Source organism: Protopterus annectens, chromosome 14.part0, assembly GCF_019279795.1.
Source record: "Protopterus annectens isolate FY-2018-M chromosome 14.part0, PAN1.0, whole genome shotgun sequence".
Lineage (NCBI taxonomy): Eukaryota > Metazoa > Chordata > Ceratodontiformes > Protopteridae > Protopterus > Protopterus annectens.
Window position 1 is genome coordinate 936025439 of NC_056748.1, and position 14906 is coordinate 936040344.

Genomic DNA, 14906 nt, shown 5'->3' on the forward strand with positions numbered 1-14906 from the left:
GGCTGCCACTGGTTCGGTTCTTCGCAGGCACGCCTGGCTGAGGGATCAGAATTTAGCTGAGCATGTGAAGACAAGGATTTTAGATGCTCCTTTACAATCTGATGTGTTGTTTGGTTCGCCTGTGGAAGCAGTTCTAAAGAAAATGGAAGACAAGGCTAAGTCTATGCAGACTGTTAAAGATTTTTTGCAGGTTCAGCCTCTGAAGTTTAGTAGAAATTGGCCTACCAAGGGGTGGACATATCCTGCTTATGATTCCCAGTCTAGGGGTAGGTCTAGGCGTGGTAGGGGCAGAGCTCAAAGTTCTTTTAGGCCTAGAACAGGAGTTCACCTGCTCAGTCTTCTGGTGAGGGCAGGGGTCAGTCCTTTCGTAAACAGACCCAATGACCTGCCTTTTCAGCTGCCAGAATCTTCTCGTCTGGCAGCACCTTTGGGAGGAAGGTTGGCACTTTTCAAAGAAAACTGGAGTTTAATTACCCAAGACAGATGGGTATTGGATATCATTCACCACGGTTACAGGTTTTATTTCCATACCTTGCCTCCTTTCAAAGGCATGCCAGACATTCCTCCTCAACAAAGGAAAGAGGCTCAAAGGCAAATTTCTCTGTTGCTCCAAATAGGGGCCATTCAGCCGGTTCCTGTGCCAGAAAGGGGCCTAGGATTTTATTCTCGCCTGTTCCTAGTACCAAAAAAGGGGAACACGTGGAGACCAATTTTGGATCCGTCTATCCTCAACACTTATCTGGACATTCCCAAGTTCAAAATGTTGACGTTACAACAGCTTTTACCTCTGCTGGGCAAAGATCACTGGATGGTAACTTTGGATCTCAAGGAAGCTTACCTTCATGTTCCTATTAGTCTAATTTGCAAGAAGTATCTGCGTTTTCGAGCTGGGAATTCTCATTATCAGTTCTCTGCATTGCCCTTTGGCTTATCTACTGCGCCCAGAGTATTCACAAAGGTTCTGGCTCCAGTGATAGCTTTCTTCAGGCTAAAAGGAATACAAATCTATCCTTATTTGGACGATTGCCTGCTTCTGGCTCAAGAAAGGGACGTGCTTCTTCAGCATTTGGAATATGTGATAGCAGTGCTAAGATGCCTAGGGTATTCTGTGAACGAAATAAAGTCCAGTCTAGTACCCTCTCAAGACATGTGCTTTCTGGGTGTGAGACTGAATACAGCATCCCAGATGGCCTTTTTGACCCCGGACAAACAAAAGAATCTTTCCCTTTACTTCCATCAATTGTCTCATCAGTCCAGGCTGACTGCAAGGACAGTCCTTCAAGCCTTGGGGTTCATGGCATCTTGTATTCTGGTGCTTCCCAATGCCAAACTGCATATGAGGAAGCTACAATGGTATCTCAAAAATGTATGGACACAGCACTGCCAGGATATGGACACTGTCATTCAGATAATACCTTGCATTCAAAAGGAATTTTTGTGGTGGGCTCAGGAATGTCACCTAAACAAGGGACTCTCTGTGACCCGGCCAGAGGCGAGTCAGATTCTAACGACAGATGCCTCAGACACAGCTTGGGGAGCTCATCTGAATGGAAAGTGGATACAAGACAAGTGGCCTGCCAGACTGCAGCATCTACATATCAACATGAAGGAGATGTTAGCAGTCCAGTTTGCATTACTGGCTTTCAAAGATTTACTTCTTCCAGGGCAGGTGTTGATTCTAACAGACAACACAACTGTCATGTGGTACATCAACAAACAAGGGGGAACACATTCTTATCCTCTATGCAGGCAAGCAATGATTTTGTGGGAGACTGCGTTAAGCTTGCAACTGAATCTTCAAGCAAGGTTTCTGCCAGGAGCACAGAACTCCTTAGCAGATGTGTTAAGCAGGCAAATCATGGATCCCCACGAGTGGAAACTGGATCTTCATGTATTTCAGACATTGACAGTGTCCTGGGGAACTCCAGACATAGATCTGTTCGCTTCTCCACTAAACCACCAGCTGCCAAAGTTTTGCACGAAAGGTTTCATCACACAGCCTGGAAAGTGGATGCTCTTTCTTTCAGTTGGAAAAATCTTCATGTGTATGCCTTTCCACCTCTGCCTCTCCTCCCAAAGGTACTCCTAAAGGTCAGACAAGACAAGCCAAGGATGATTTTAATAGCTCCAGATTGGCCTCGGCAGCACTGGTACCCATTACTGAGGAGTCTGGTAAGGAAGCCTCCATGGCCCTTACCTTTGATTCCACACCTATTGTCTCAGAAGGACGGGCATCTACTCAATGTCAAGCTTCACTCTCTTCATCTAACAGCCTGGCATATTCTGTTTTGAACCATAGCAGGTCTCAGCTTCCTCAACAAGTTTTGAATGTGATTATGGAAGCCAGAAGACCTAGTACAAGGAAAGTGTACGCAGGAAAATGGAAGAGATTTTTATTTTGGTGTGCAGCAAAGGATTGGGATGTTTCTGAGCCAAATTTGAGTGTGGCTCTTCAATATCTTACTGAGTTATTGGACAAAGGTTTGTCTTTCTCTTCCATTAAGATTCATGCTGCAGCAATTTCAGCTCACTATGATTGTAACCCACCATTGTTTTCTCATCCTTTGTTCAAGCAATTTCTTAGAGGGGCAAAGAATATAAGACCCCACGTAGAGCTCCTACTCCTGCTTGGGACCTCAATTTTGTGTTGGAGAAACTCACTCTACAACCTTTTGAGCCTGCAGCTACTGCTGAATTGAAATATTTGTCATGGAAGACTGCTTTTTTGTTAGCCATTACCTCTGCAAGAAGGGTGTCTGAATTGCAGGCCCTTATGGCGGTTGAGCCTTTCCTGATTTTTCATAAGGATAGGGTATCTTTACGTACTAATCCTTCCTTTATGCCTAAAGTGGTTTCTAGTGTGGCTTTAAACCAAACTATTCATTTGCCTACCTTTTATGCAGATCCCCAAAATAAGGGGGAAAAGATTTTGCACACTTTAGATGTACACAGGCAATTACGTTATTATTTAAGCAGGACTAAGGATTTTAGGCAGTCTCAGCAGTTATTTGTTTCTTTTGCTTTGAGTTCTCAGGGTAAGCCTGTGTCAAAACAAACTATTTCTAAGTGGATTGGGTTTTGCATTACTTTCTGTTATTCCCATCATGGCAAGGAGATTCCAGCTGGGGTTAGGCCTCATTCCACTAGGGCTACTGCCACTTCAACAGCATTTCTAAGGGGGGTGGCAACTAAGGATATTTTGGAGGCAGCTACTTGGAGTTCAGTGCATACCTTCTCTAAGCATTACCACCTTCCTCTCTACTCTAAATCTAGGGCTGGTTTTGCCACTGCTATTTTACAGGGCATGTTGTCAGCTCCTGCTTCTTTGTGATTTGCCATCCTCCCTTACCTCTGCTTTGGGATTCTACCCAAGTGTCAGGACTGCAGCAATGTGAGATGAAGAACATAGTACAGTTTTGTACCTACCATAAATGTAGATGTTCAAGATCCACATTGCTGCAGTCCAATTCCTCCCTCCTTCCCCTCTGTGTTTAGGGGTGGTTGTGTGGGTAGGATTGTACCTTTCTGACTTTGTATATATTGTACATATATTTGGTACAGGGGTGTTTGGTGTGTTGTTGTTTTTTGGTTTGGCCTTATCTTTTTAGGGTCTTCTGACATCTGGGGCAAGAAAAGACTGAGGAAATGACGTCGGTCATGCGCATTTGTACCCTGACGTCCTGACGTCAGACTAATGCGCCTTGTCCGACGTCAGCCTTATACTTTGGTATTCGGGCCGACTGGGACAGCGGACTACCCAAGTGTCAGGACTGCAGCAATGTGGATCTTCGAATATCTACATTTATGGTAGGTACAAAACTGTACTTTCCATTTTCTGTAACCATAGTAATTGTCATAACATTCCCCTGCAAGACACCCACTCCTTTTGTGTGTTATTCCTGAAGGTGAAACACCTAGACGCTACATGTGAAATTTGTAAAAAAAAAAAAAAAAAAAAAAAAAAAGTGTTTCCAGAATATTGCAGGAAAGAAAAGAAACGTTGGTCCTGAAGGGATTGCAGATTTCCAGCTTTTCTAGTCTCAAGCACATGAAAGAGAAAGCAAGAAAATAAGACGGTAGCTCAGCGGTCCAGATAGGTCTTGTTCTGCTTCAAAAGTTAATCGGATGGATGATTTCTGGCATTTTCCATTTCCCAAAGCCAACTAGCAGCAGATGGGGTTTTAAGGCTTGTGGTCCCCGACTCTCTAGCTATTAAGAGAGTTAGTAGTTTTTAATCAGAAGAGGGAGTTGTCTGGTACCTACAGTCCAGACTTTCATCTTCTATGTCTAGCAATTTCTGTTACGTATCTCCTCAACCCCTCTGTTCATGTAGCTTGGGAGGTGATAGTTAGGGTAGTAGTTAACTTGGATAGAGATTACTATAGCTTCTTCTGTGTCTGTGTTAGGAAGAGAAGGACCACACCCCTCAACTTCTCTTGCTCCTTCCCCAGGCCTTGTATCTGCACCGGGTGCTTTGGAGTAATTTGGTTCACTGTTGATTCCAATATTGGCAACAGTTATTCCATTTGTATCTGTAACCTTAACTCTAAGTCATTTAGATTACTGGGGCCCAGGTAAGGTTCAGCCGCATCAGCATTCGATGCCTCAGCACCAAAGCCTTCCCTGACACTGACGACAGTGTTGGTGTTCAGCACCAGAATGCCCCCTTCAGTGTCATGTCCGTCAGTACCAACACTGAAGAGTTGGCCAGTTTCTTCATTACCAGTTATCTTGGTGCTAGATGTGTAGGATCAGGAAGTGATTCAAAGGTACATCAGAAGATTGAATGGCATCCCCTTGGATTCATTAGTGTCTTTGGTCTAACCTCAGACACTCCTTATATTCTAGTGCTTTAGCCCCAGTTATCACATTCTGACAGAGGCAGGGGAGAGGAAAGTTTCCAAAGGGATGGGGGGTGAAAAGGAGGTCTGAAGTGCAGATTCTCCCCCATCTTCACACTTGGACCATTCCGTTCTCCCCAAATGCTCCTTGGAGAGGAAGTGTAAAGGGGAATCTCCTGGACTGCACCTGGAAAGAGAGTCTTTCTCCTCATATCTCCCAATGACCCATAATGTGGGCAAATCAAAGAATTGATGAAACAGTGGTGATCATGACTAACTGACCTTGCCTCCAGATGAGAGAGTTTCAAACCCCCCCCCCCCGGTTGGTACCCTCTGCAGACTTTATGGTTTCACTGGTTATGCAGAGTGCTTGGCATAAACCAGATGTAGTAGCACCTATCTCAGAGACCAGACAGGATCTTTGGACTCCATAGATCAGTCAGTGGTGGAGTAAGGTCACCTTTGCCAGTTCACTTGTAGTCCCCCCCATCCTCATCTAGGAGCCCTATGGAAGAGAATCATGCAGTTAATCCCCTGCCAAGAAGTCTAGGGCATTGTATGTCTTTCAAAAGTGAGTTTACTTGTCATACACCTTCTGTATTAGGCTTTGAATTACCTGACACACACAAGTAGACTTTGTCATGCTCTAGCTGAGAAAACACTTGAAAAGTTAAGCAGGTTGCATTGTGGGAACTTGCAGAGGAAGTTACTTTCCCAGATGGCGACTTTAGCTGGTGTGAATAACCTTTCAGTGAAACTACTGCATCATGCAATGGATTGAGTGCATCAGACATTGCCATATGTTGTCACACCTGGCTGAAACACTGTCATTTGGTGGACAGCTTTAAAGTGGAATTAAACCAGTACTTCTTATGATTTCTCTTCCTGGTTTGTATCTCAGGTGAATGAAAAGCTGCAAAAAAAACAAAAGGTTATAGGAGTGCAAATACATGTACGGTTTTTATAGGGTTGCCACCTTTCTACTGTGCCATTTCCTGACAAACAAGCCCCGCCCCATGCCCAATCAAGCCACACCCATTCCCTTTAATAGCCACACCCCTTTACTCTAGCACCCTTCAGCACAAGTCTTTAATATCACATACAGTTACCAATAAGAAGAAAAATGTGCACCGAGTCAAAAGTAAATTAAAAAAAACTTTATTTAGCAATACTTCATTCAAAGGTTCACTACATACAACAGTACATCACACACAAGCATGGGAAAACTAAGCCGAAGTCTAATATCACAGGTAGTACTAAAATGGAAATACAATTACTTAGATATTAAAAACACCAGTTCATTCAAAGCAGTACATTAAGGGTTCACCACACACAATAGTAAAAGAAAAGCAACTGTTTAAAGTATCTTCACAGTTTTGCTAGAAATCATTGCTTATACTTGAAGCTATATTTGGCATTTGATCTAGCAGCCTCAAGTAATGGCTGGTTATTTCTCACAAATGAATAAAATTGCGAACAACTCATGTTAAAGTTTAGCTTGACCTGCAACTCTGCCTTCACAAGTGACACAAGCATTCTATTTCTTACATCAGTCCACACATTCCCCATAAGTGAAAAAACCCTTTCCACAAAGCTATTGCTGGGGGGATTGAAAGAGCAAACTGCACCAGTCTGTAAAGTGGCTTGCAGTCTGGAGCTTTACTAAAAAAAGTCACCCAGCGATCACTTACAGATGCCTCTGTCATCTGTAACAGGGCTGGCAATGCAGCAGTTAAAGCACAGTAGTCTGAGTAAAGTGCTTCAATGTCCACATCCAATTTGAAGAGGTCTGCAACCGTACGCAGTTCTGGCCAAGTTACAGGATGTTGGAGGCTGAGGACCTGCATAGCTTTAAAGGGACTATTATCATAGTCAAACCACTTCTGTAGGTAACAAAGTGCTTTACTGTAAAATCACAGAAGGTCCTACAGACCTGCTGTGCGACAGCTGGAGTAAAGTGCTGTAAGGCAGATGAAACTTTAGCACCAAAGAACTGGTCATCTAGCCTTCTCTGCAACTCATCTTTTAGACTTTTCATCACGGTGTACAACTCTGGAGCAGAGAGAGTGTTACTTTCAAGTTTTGCTATAGACTTGTGGAATACCTGCAGGATGTAGTGCATGAAATGTATGTAGCACTCTGCCTCCGAGACATCCCCACTGATGCCATCCTCATCGGCCTCCACAAATTTCCAGATAAGGGGGTGACAGTCCTCTGGCCCTTGACTAATAAAATAACTTTTAATAGCAGGCCAACATTCTATCAGCCTTGCCACAGCTGGGAACAAAGACAGCCACCTTGTTACAACATGCTGCATTATTTCCTTAAAGTCCTGGTCTAGGAAAGAATAGAAGCCTTTCAACAGTGCCATTTTTTTAGCAGATGCTGAAAACTCACTATGTACTTTCAAAACCAGAGTCTCCACATCAAACTTTGCAAGGGACTTGCTTGCATGCGTGGCACAGTTATGTATTACATGGCATAAACAGTTTGCTGCAATGATGTGAGGCACCTCAGATTTCAAACTTTTAAAAACAGACCTGTGCTTTCCATAATTGACTGAGGCATTGTCTGCAGCATAGCTAGCAATGTTTTGTACTTTGAGTCCTTTATGCACAAGGATGTCCTTTATTCTAGTAAAGATACATTCAGAACTTTCGTTATGATCCTCGTAGAAATCAAGGAGTTTCTGTTGTGTGCCATGGGTGTGAGTAAAGTACTGAATAACTAAAGGGAACATTTTTCTGTTCCCTTTATTGGATGCATCTGATCCCACTGAGAAATCTGAATTGCCAAGTTCCTGCAGAAGGAGCTCCTCTGAATGAGGTGCAAGTACATTCATGACAATACTCTCAGATTTTGTCTTCCCACTGGTGAATTTCGAAGCCAAAGTAGAATCAGGGAAGACTGTCGGTGCCAGCTTACCTCCACAATCTATGGATACATATGAGTGACCATGTTTCACTCCATGATAGACTGCTGTCACTTCAGTTGCAGTGACTTTGGAAGCTTCACTGGTTACACTACGTGGCTGAATAAACTTGGTCATTACGAGGTTCTGCCTCTGGAGCTGAAGGCTTTGCTGATGTTTGTCTGACTTCTGATGGCTTTTCAATGCCTTTTCCCCATCCCATTTTACAGTGAAAATTGTTCCACAGGATATGCACTTTGCCATGGCATCTGCATTTGGAACTGGTCGCACCCATGAGTAGCTTTGCTCCCACACCTTATTATAACTGCAGGAAAAACCTCTTAGGAGACACGCTTTCAGCCTCTTCTTGATGATCCATTGACCTTTTCCTAAACATGATTCGTGCAGGATCATTGCTCAACACTACAATAAACCAAAACAGCTATTAATAGAAAATCAAAACACTTGTGACCAACACCAGTGCCTGGTGGGGCCTGTGTCAGTCAGTAGCCACTAGCCAGAGTTCACATTCACATGTGAATCTCCAGACTTTCACACCCTAGTAATACCAAGTTGGTATTGGGAAAAAAATGAGACTCCTCATGAAAAATTACAGTGAAGGTAAAGCAATGAAAGGCAGAAGCAACTCCTGTCAGAGGGACTTTCTGCAGCTGTTACACATGAACCTGGTGTGACAGCAGAATATGCACAGAAGGCATTCAACTGTGTGTAAAACACATGGGTCAGACACTACAGCAATGCACCAAATTAAGACCCTCTACTTTTATGTAGAAGTTCCCAGTGCAAAAGTTATCCAGCTGAGTCTGAACACAGCAAGAAAGTTCAGGCATACTGTGGACTGACAAGATAAAGATGAAATACATGGCAGCTTAGCAATCATACCCTCTGGCTACAACTGTAATAACTTGCATAAAGACAAACAGGACATAGTGTGGGCCGACACAATGATAAACATGAAATATGTAACTCAGCAATCATAATACCCTCTGGCTGCAACAGTAATAACTTGCATAACGATAAGAGACCGTATGGGCAGACATGATAAAGACGAATTCCGTAGCCACAGTAGTCCAGATGCAACACCCCATATTAAGTGCAATTTCTCTTAAAAGCACAGAGACCAGTCAACTTGGGGCTGGTTTCTCCCCTTTTCCACTCCAGATCTCCACCACCACCTCCCACTGGCACAGTTAGAGTTGAGCATAGTGGCCAAGTGAAGACCTCCAGCACCCTATTTATCAAACAGTGCTTTGGGCCCCTGCTCAAGCAGTTGAGACACACTTGGTCTGATTTATATACACTAGGGAAAGGCTGGCACAAGTTTACTAACTATGCCCCCCTTTTCCCCAGACTACAACGTAATCATTGCCAGCTACTCCTTATAAGCAACTTTAAGGCCCTAATAAAGTGTGTTCAGTCTTACTGTGCAATATTAATAAACATTGCTAGTTTGACCAATGCCAAGGTAGAGTGGCCCAGTGTCACTAAATAAATATTTAAGTAGTCTCAAAACTTAAATATCTACACAACAAAACGTTAGAAAATATCCAGTGTATATTCACTGTAACAAGCTCAAAACCACATGAAATATTTCACATTGACAGTCCCAAAGAAAAGCAACTACATTAAGCCTTGCTATATACCCAAGACACCTAGAAAGAAAAACAGGTCAAGGTAAACATCACAGTGATGATAGACTAGAAAAGACAGTTCTACAGTCCAAGCATCCTATACAAATCATGTAGTCATATATTCACTGTAACATCAAATGAACTAAGCCTTGGTATAGACGGTATACCCTAGAAAACACAGATAAAGGTAAACAGTGCTGATGACAAGCTAGATAAAAAGCTACATTTAAGCCTCACTGCAATACGAGGACTGTACACCCTAGACATAGACACCCTAGGAAGAAAAACACAGGTCAAGGTAAACATCACGGTGATGACAGACTAGAAAAGACAGATCTACAGTCCAAGCATCCTATACAAATCATGTAGTCATTATATATTCACTGTAACCAAGTCCAAAACCAGATGAAATATTTAAAACATTGCAGTAAAAACAGCTTTGGTATACCCTAGAAAATGCAGATCAAGGTAAACATAGCAGTGATGACTAGAGAAATGATAGTTCTACAATCATAGCTCTACAATCATAGCAAGAACCCTATATAACTCCGTCAGTATACAATCACTATCAAAAGTGCACCCACATGAAAAATAATAAATCAAAGTGCACCCACATGAAAATAATAAATCAAAGTGCACCCACATGAAAAATAATAAATCAAAGTGCACCCACATGAAAAATAGTTACACTAACTGCAGTTAAAAACAGCCAAACAAACCCTTCCTATATATATCTGCAGACAGTATACTAGAAACTACAGATAAAGAATAAGGTAGATGTGGTGATTACAAACTAGAAATTGTTCTAGTTAATAATCACCACATGTTGAACATCTAGATACAGTTACACACATTTTGTCACCATCAATGAATGAGATAGTGCCAGCACAGCTAGTGAATTAATATAAATTTAATATTTAAAAAATTCACTAGTAGCTGTGCTGGCAATATTTCATTCCCCTTTTCACACTAATCTTTGAAAATCTACCTTAATTCCAAAGAATTCATCCATTAAAAAAATTCCACTTACCTCCAGAAAAAGCAGCAGCAGGGCTCCTTAAACAAGCTCTCAGCCAGAAGAGAACAGGCAGCTAACAAAGGGCCAGCAAGCAGCAGGCAGGGGAACACAACACCACCCAGTCGGCCAGTCCAAAGCACCTCTCCAGGGCAAGACTCCAGCAAGCAAGGCAAGCAGCAGAGCTAGGGCAATCCTTCCAGGCTCCAGGCAGGGCAAGACTCCAGCAAGCAAGTCAAGCGGCAGGGCTAGGGCAATCCTTCCAGGCTCCAGGCAGCAGCAGCAAATGAAACCAGCACACCACACCAGGCAATCCACTGAAGACGTCCCGAACAGCCGAACCAGCAAGAAATTTCAGACCTTAAGTACCGACCTTGTACTGACAGCAAAAGGTAAAAGTATAGCTGGAGCACCACTTTTTATCCCCTAATTTTCACGGGCTTTGCGGGGATTTGACTTGCAAATCTAAGTGTTGATTGGCTGCTTGCTGCATGAGCCTCTTCTGCAGCAAGCGGCCAATCAACCGAGAGTCCAAGACAGCAATGTCATTTTTTTTTTTTTTTTTTGTCGTACAGACGCGCTGACGTCGTACAATTTATTTCCGGACTCCCAGAGCGAGAACCGGAGTGCCCTATTGATATCCGGGCACTCCGGAAAAAAAACGGAGGGGTGGCAACGCTGGGTTTTTAGAGTGAAGTTCGTAATCTCCTCAAACAGCCTCCTCACATAATCAGAGGAGTGGTTGGAAATCTGTAGAAGAGCCAACAGCTATCCTTTGAGTAGCAGTGTCATAAAAAGCAGGATAATAGGAGGTTACTAGGCAGATGGCCCTGGGGCATTTACAAGCCTAGCCAAGAATTTATCCCCAAAACAGAAGCCTCAGTCAGCACCTGTTGCCCCTGTCAGTGAGGGACATAAGTGGGACCCCTGGAACAAATTTGTGGTTTCCCATCTACTCATCAATGTTGCACTTGAAGAGGGTCAGCGAGGCACTCTGACTTGTATGAGAAGTCTATTCCAGAGATGGGGCAGCCTCAGGGAGACAAACCTGTCTCTCTAGCAGGTTTTGTTGATGTCGCATATTAGATTTAGGCCTTTTGAGCAGGTAATGCACGAGGAGTTAGACTTACAGATATGGAACATCTTGTACAGCAGGGTCTGATATTGCCTTGTAGGCAAGACACAGATTATGTCTGAGCAATCTTTATGATACTGAGTAGAGTGATTGTGATTTGAGCCTGTCCACATAGGACATGAGTTGGAAGTCATGGGTTCTCTTTGTGAGGTGTTTCTGTGGTCTTTCCAGTTGGTGCAAGTGTTTGGAGAGGTATATAACAAACTGGGCATTATACTCAATTGTTGGCCTAATGAGGGAGGATTGCAGAGAGGTAATAACCTCCTTTTTTTCTGGATGCAATCCCTTTACTTATGAGATGAATCAAGTAAAAGGCTTTTCTGACCACTGCTGCTACATGATGGTCGAATGTGAAATTGTTGTCAACCTGAGTGCCCAGGTCTCTCACCACAGGTTGTGTGCTTAGGGGGTTGCCGTTTATGTGGTAATCAGTAGGGGACGTGTTTTTGCCGAATGGTATGATAATACATCCCTCCAGCAGAGCTCTTTTGAGTGTATACCTTTAACTCTCAGTGGGTGTGGCTTCAGCATTTAAAAAATGAATTTATCACCTTACAGTTCTAACAAGTACTTATTAACAGAGATCATATATCAATACAGTTGTGTTTGCCATCATATATGCTTCAAGATAAAATATTCTGATACCTTGGGTGTAGCAGGGTTTTGGATTTATTAATGCAAATATGTACAGGCAATATTTGACACCTAGAGGAGTAGTAGAAGGTAACCGCAGAAACACCTGGAGACGTCACTTGGCTGTAATGAGTTAACTTAAAGGCCATGACTTTGGTACCGGTCATTTGTTGCTGTGAGACCCTCTTGCATTATGTTAACATCATTTGGGGAGTCAATGACAGCACCCAACTTACAGTTATCCGCAAACTTGGTCAGCCACTTTCCTTTTGTCTTTGCCTGGACCTCTGAGAAGTAGATGCCAAACAGTACGGGTCCCAGGACAAGATCCCTGGGGAACACCACTGGTGACAGGTCTGCTGTCAGAGGTGGAGGCACCTATCTGACCTTGTGGGTCCTTTCTGTCAGCCAGTTGGCCACCCACCTGATGAGATAGGTATTTACACCAAGTTGTGTTCGCTTTTTGATGATGTCTGAGTAGGGGATTGTGTCAAAGGCCTTGGCCAAGTCAAGTTAAGCTGTATGTATTGACTTTCCCTCATCCAAGGCTTTGGTGACAGTCTCAATGAAGTCAACCAGGTTCAACAAGCAAGATCTGCCCTTGACAGATCCGAACTGGGTGGGGTCAAGTGCTTGGAAATTGCCTATGTCCTTGTTTATGAGATCCATAATGCACTCCATGGCTTGACAGGTTAGACTTGTTAAGCTAATGGGGCAATAGTTTCCCGGATCAGTATTGGCACCACCTTTGTGCAAGGGGATGACGATGGTCATTCTGCACTCTGCTGGAATGAAGCCTGCACTTAGTCTGTGGTTGAATAGGCTGCTCAGTGGCAAAACTAGTTCTGGCTAGAGATGGTGCAGAATACAGCCTGGGATACTATCAGGTCCCATGGAAGCCATGTTCTTTGCCCTGGACAGGCCTTTAATACTTGATCTACTGAGATGTGAGGTGTGGGAGAAGTATCAGGGATGTCGAATGGGCCTTTGGGGGGATAGGGGGGTGATGTTTGCACTGAACCTATCTGCTTGCAGGTTGGCTAAGTCAACAGGATCAATGCAAGTGGTACCATTAAGTACTAATTCGGAACAGACCTGGGCTTTGCCATGGAGGTTCCTGACGTAACTGAAGAAAGCTTTGTGGTTTCCCTTTTTTTGGAGGCTAGTTTCAATTCATAATTGGCTTTGGAGTTTTTCACTAGTGATCTAATTTGCTTGTTGAGGCTGAGGGGGGAGTTTTTCCAATTTGGAATTTGTTCCTTTTTACCCTTGGACAACAGTTTCTTCCTTTTGTTGTAAAGTCTGTTGATGGAGGATATCCACTAGGCAGGTCTGTTTTTTCTTGAGGAGCAGGTTTTAGTTCTGTTGGGAATGGCCAAGTCTATGCAGTTGTACAGGTGCCTGTATACTGCATGGGTATACTGTTCAGCATAGTTGTCTGCATCCTCTGAGGGGGGTGGTAATGTGAAGCTACTGATACCCTCCCTTAGGAGGTTGTAGTCAGCTTTTGAAAAGTTTTTTAGCCTGGTTACGGCTGGGGGGGTTGGGTGGGATAGAAACTTTGAATGAGAAAGACCGATAATCTGATCTCACCAGGGAAGAACATACTATGGGAGTGGTGCAGTGGTCAACCCATGTTGGTGAGAACCATGTCCAGAATGTTACCTTCCCTTGTGGGGGATGAGACAAACTGATGTAGTGCATTAGAATTGATGAAGTCAAGGAATTATTGGGTGAGCGGATTAGTGCAGGAATAGTTCACCCATTCTATGGTGGGTGAGCGGATTAGTGCAGGAATAGTTTACCCATTCTATGGTGGGGTAGTTGAAGTCACCAAGGAACAGGGTGTTAGGAGGTACCTTGATGGAGTCGAGTAGGTCTAGGTAGGAAGAGTAGGTGTCCTGAGTCATGGAGGAGGGTCTGTAGCTGGCTGTAACTTGGATGGGTTTCTTGCAAGCTGTCATTTGCACCTGGAGTAATTCCAGTGCGCCATGCTGGCAAACTAGTCTGGAGGTGTGCCTGACCTTAGACTCCACCACCCTTAGTCTTCCCGACTTCATTTTGGTGTCAGAATGTGTAGAATGAGGTATAGCCTGGTAAGCCAGGGGTGCTCTCCGCAGCACTGAACCAAGTTTCCGTGACCGCACAGACATCGGCATCTTCCAGTGCGAGGAGACCCTCCAGTGAGTGTATTTTCAGGTTAAGACTCCTAGTGTTAAGCAACATGACCTTCAGTTTGCTTTTTGACAGATCTTTTATGTTGGAAGATTTCTCTGTGGGCATAGCCTTAAAAAGGCAAAATGGGGGAGGCAAGAGCCTTGGCCAGGATCCGGAATCCCAGGGATGACAGGTGGAAGCTATCTCTGGCAAAGCAGTGAGGCCTGTCAACCATGTCTTCACAGGTAGACAGGTACTGGATCCCCTTGGAAAGACACCAGAAATTAAGCCAATTGTTGAAGTTGATCATTTTTTTGTTAGTATTGTGATATCATTCTTGGTGAAGGTAGGATGCTGCTTAGGGTTATACCTGCCTGGGACATGTAATCTGAGAGCTCAATCCTGTCTCTCTTCATATAGTCCAGGGAGGTACGTCTCAAGTCACTCACATTAGCATGGACAATGACAGTCATACTTGTACCTGTTGTGGAGAGACTCAAGTGCGTGCATGATGTGGTGGATTTTAGCGCCTGACAGACAACTGACTGACCTTTTCCTTATT

At 43.7% G+C, this 14906-nt stretch overlaps 1 protein-coding gene across 1 annotated transcript in view; it reads left to right on the forward strand.

Moving 5' to 3' along the window:
• Positions 1–14906, forward strand: part of ADK (adenosine kinase) — a gene marked incomplete in the record, with an annotated part of 3127006 nt that overhangs the window by 2612058 nt on the left and 500042 nt on the right.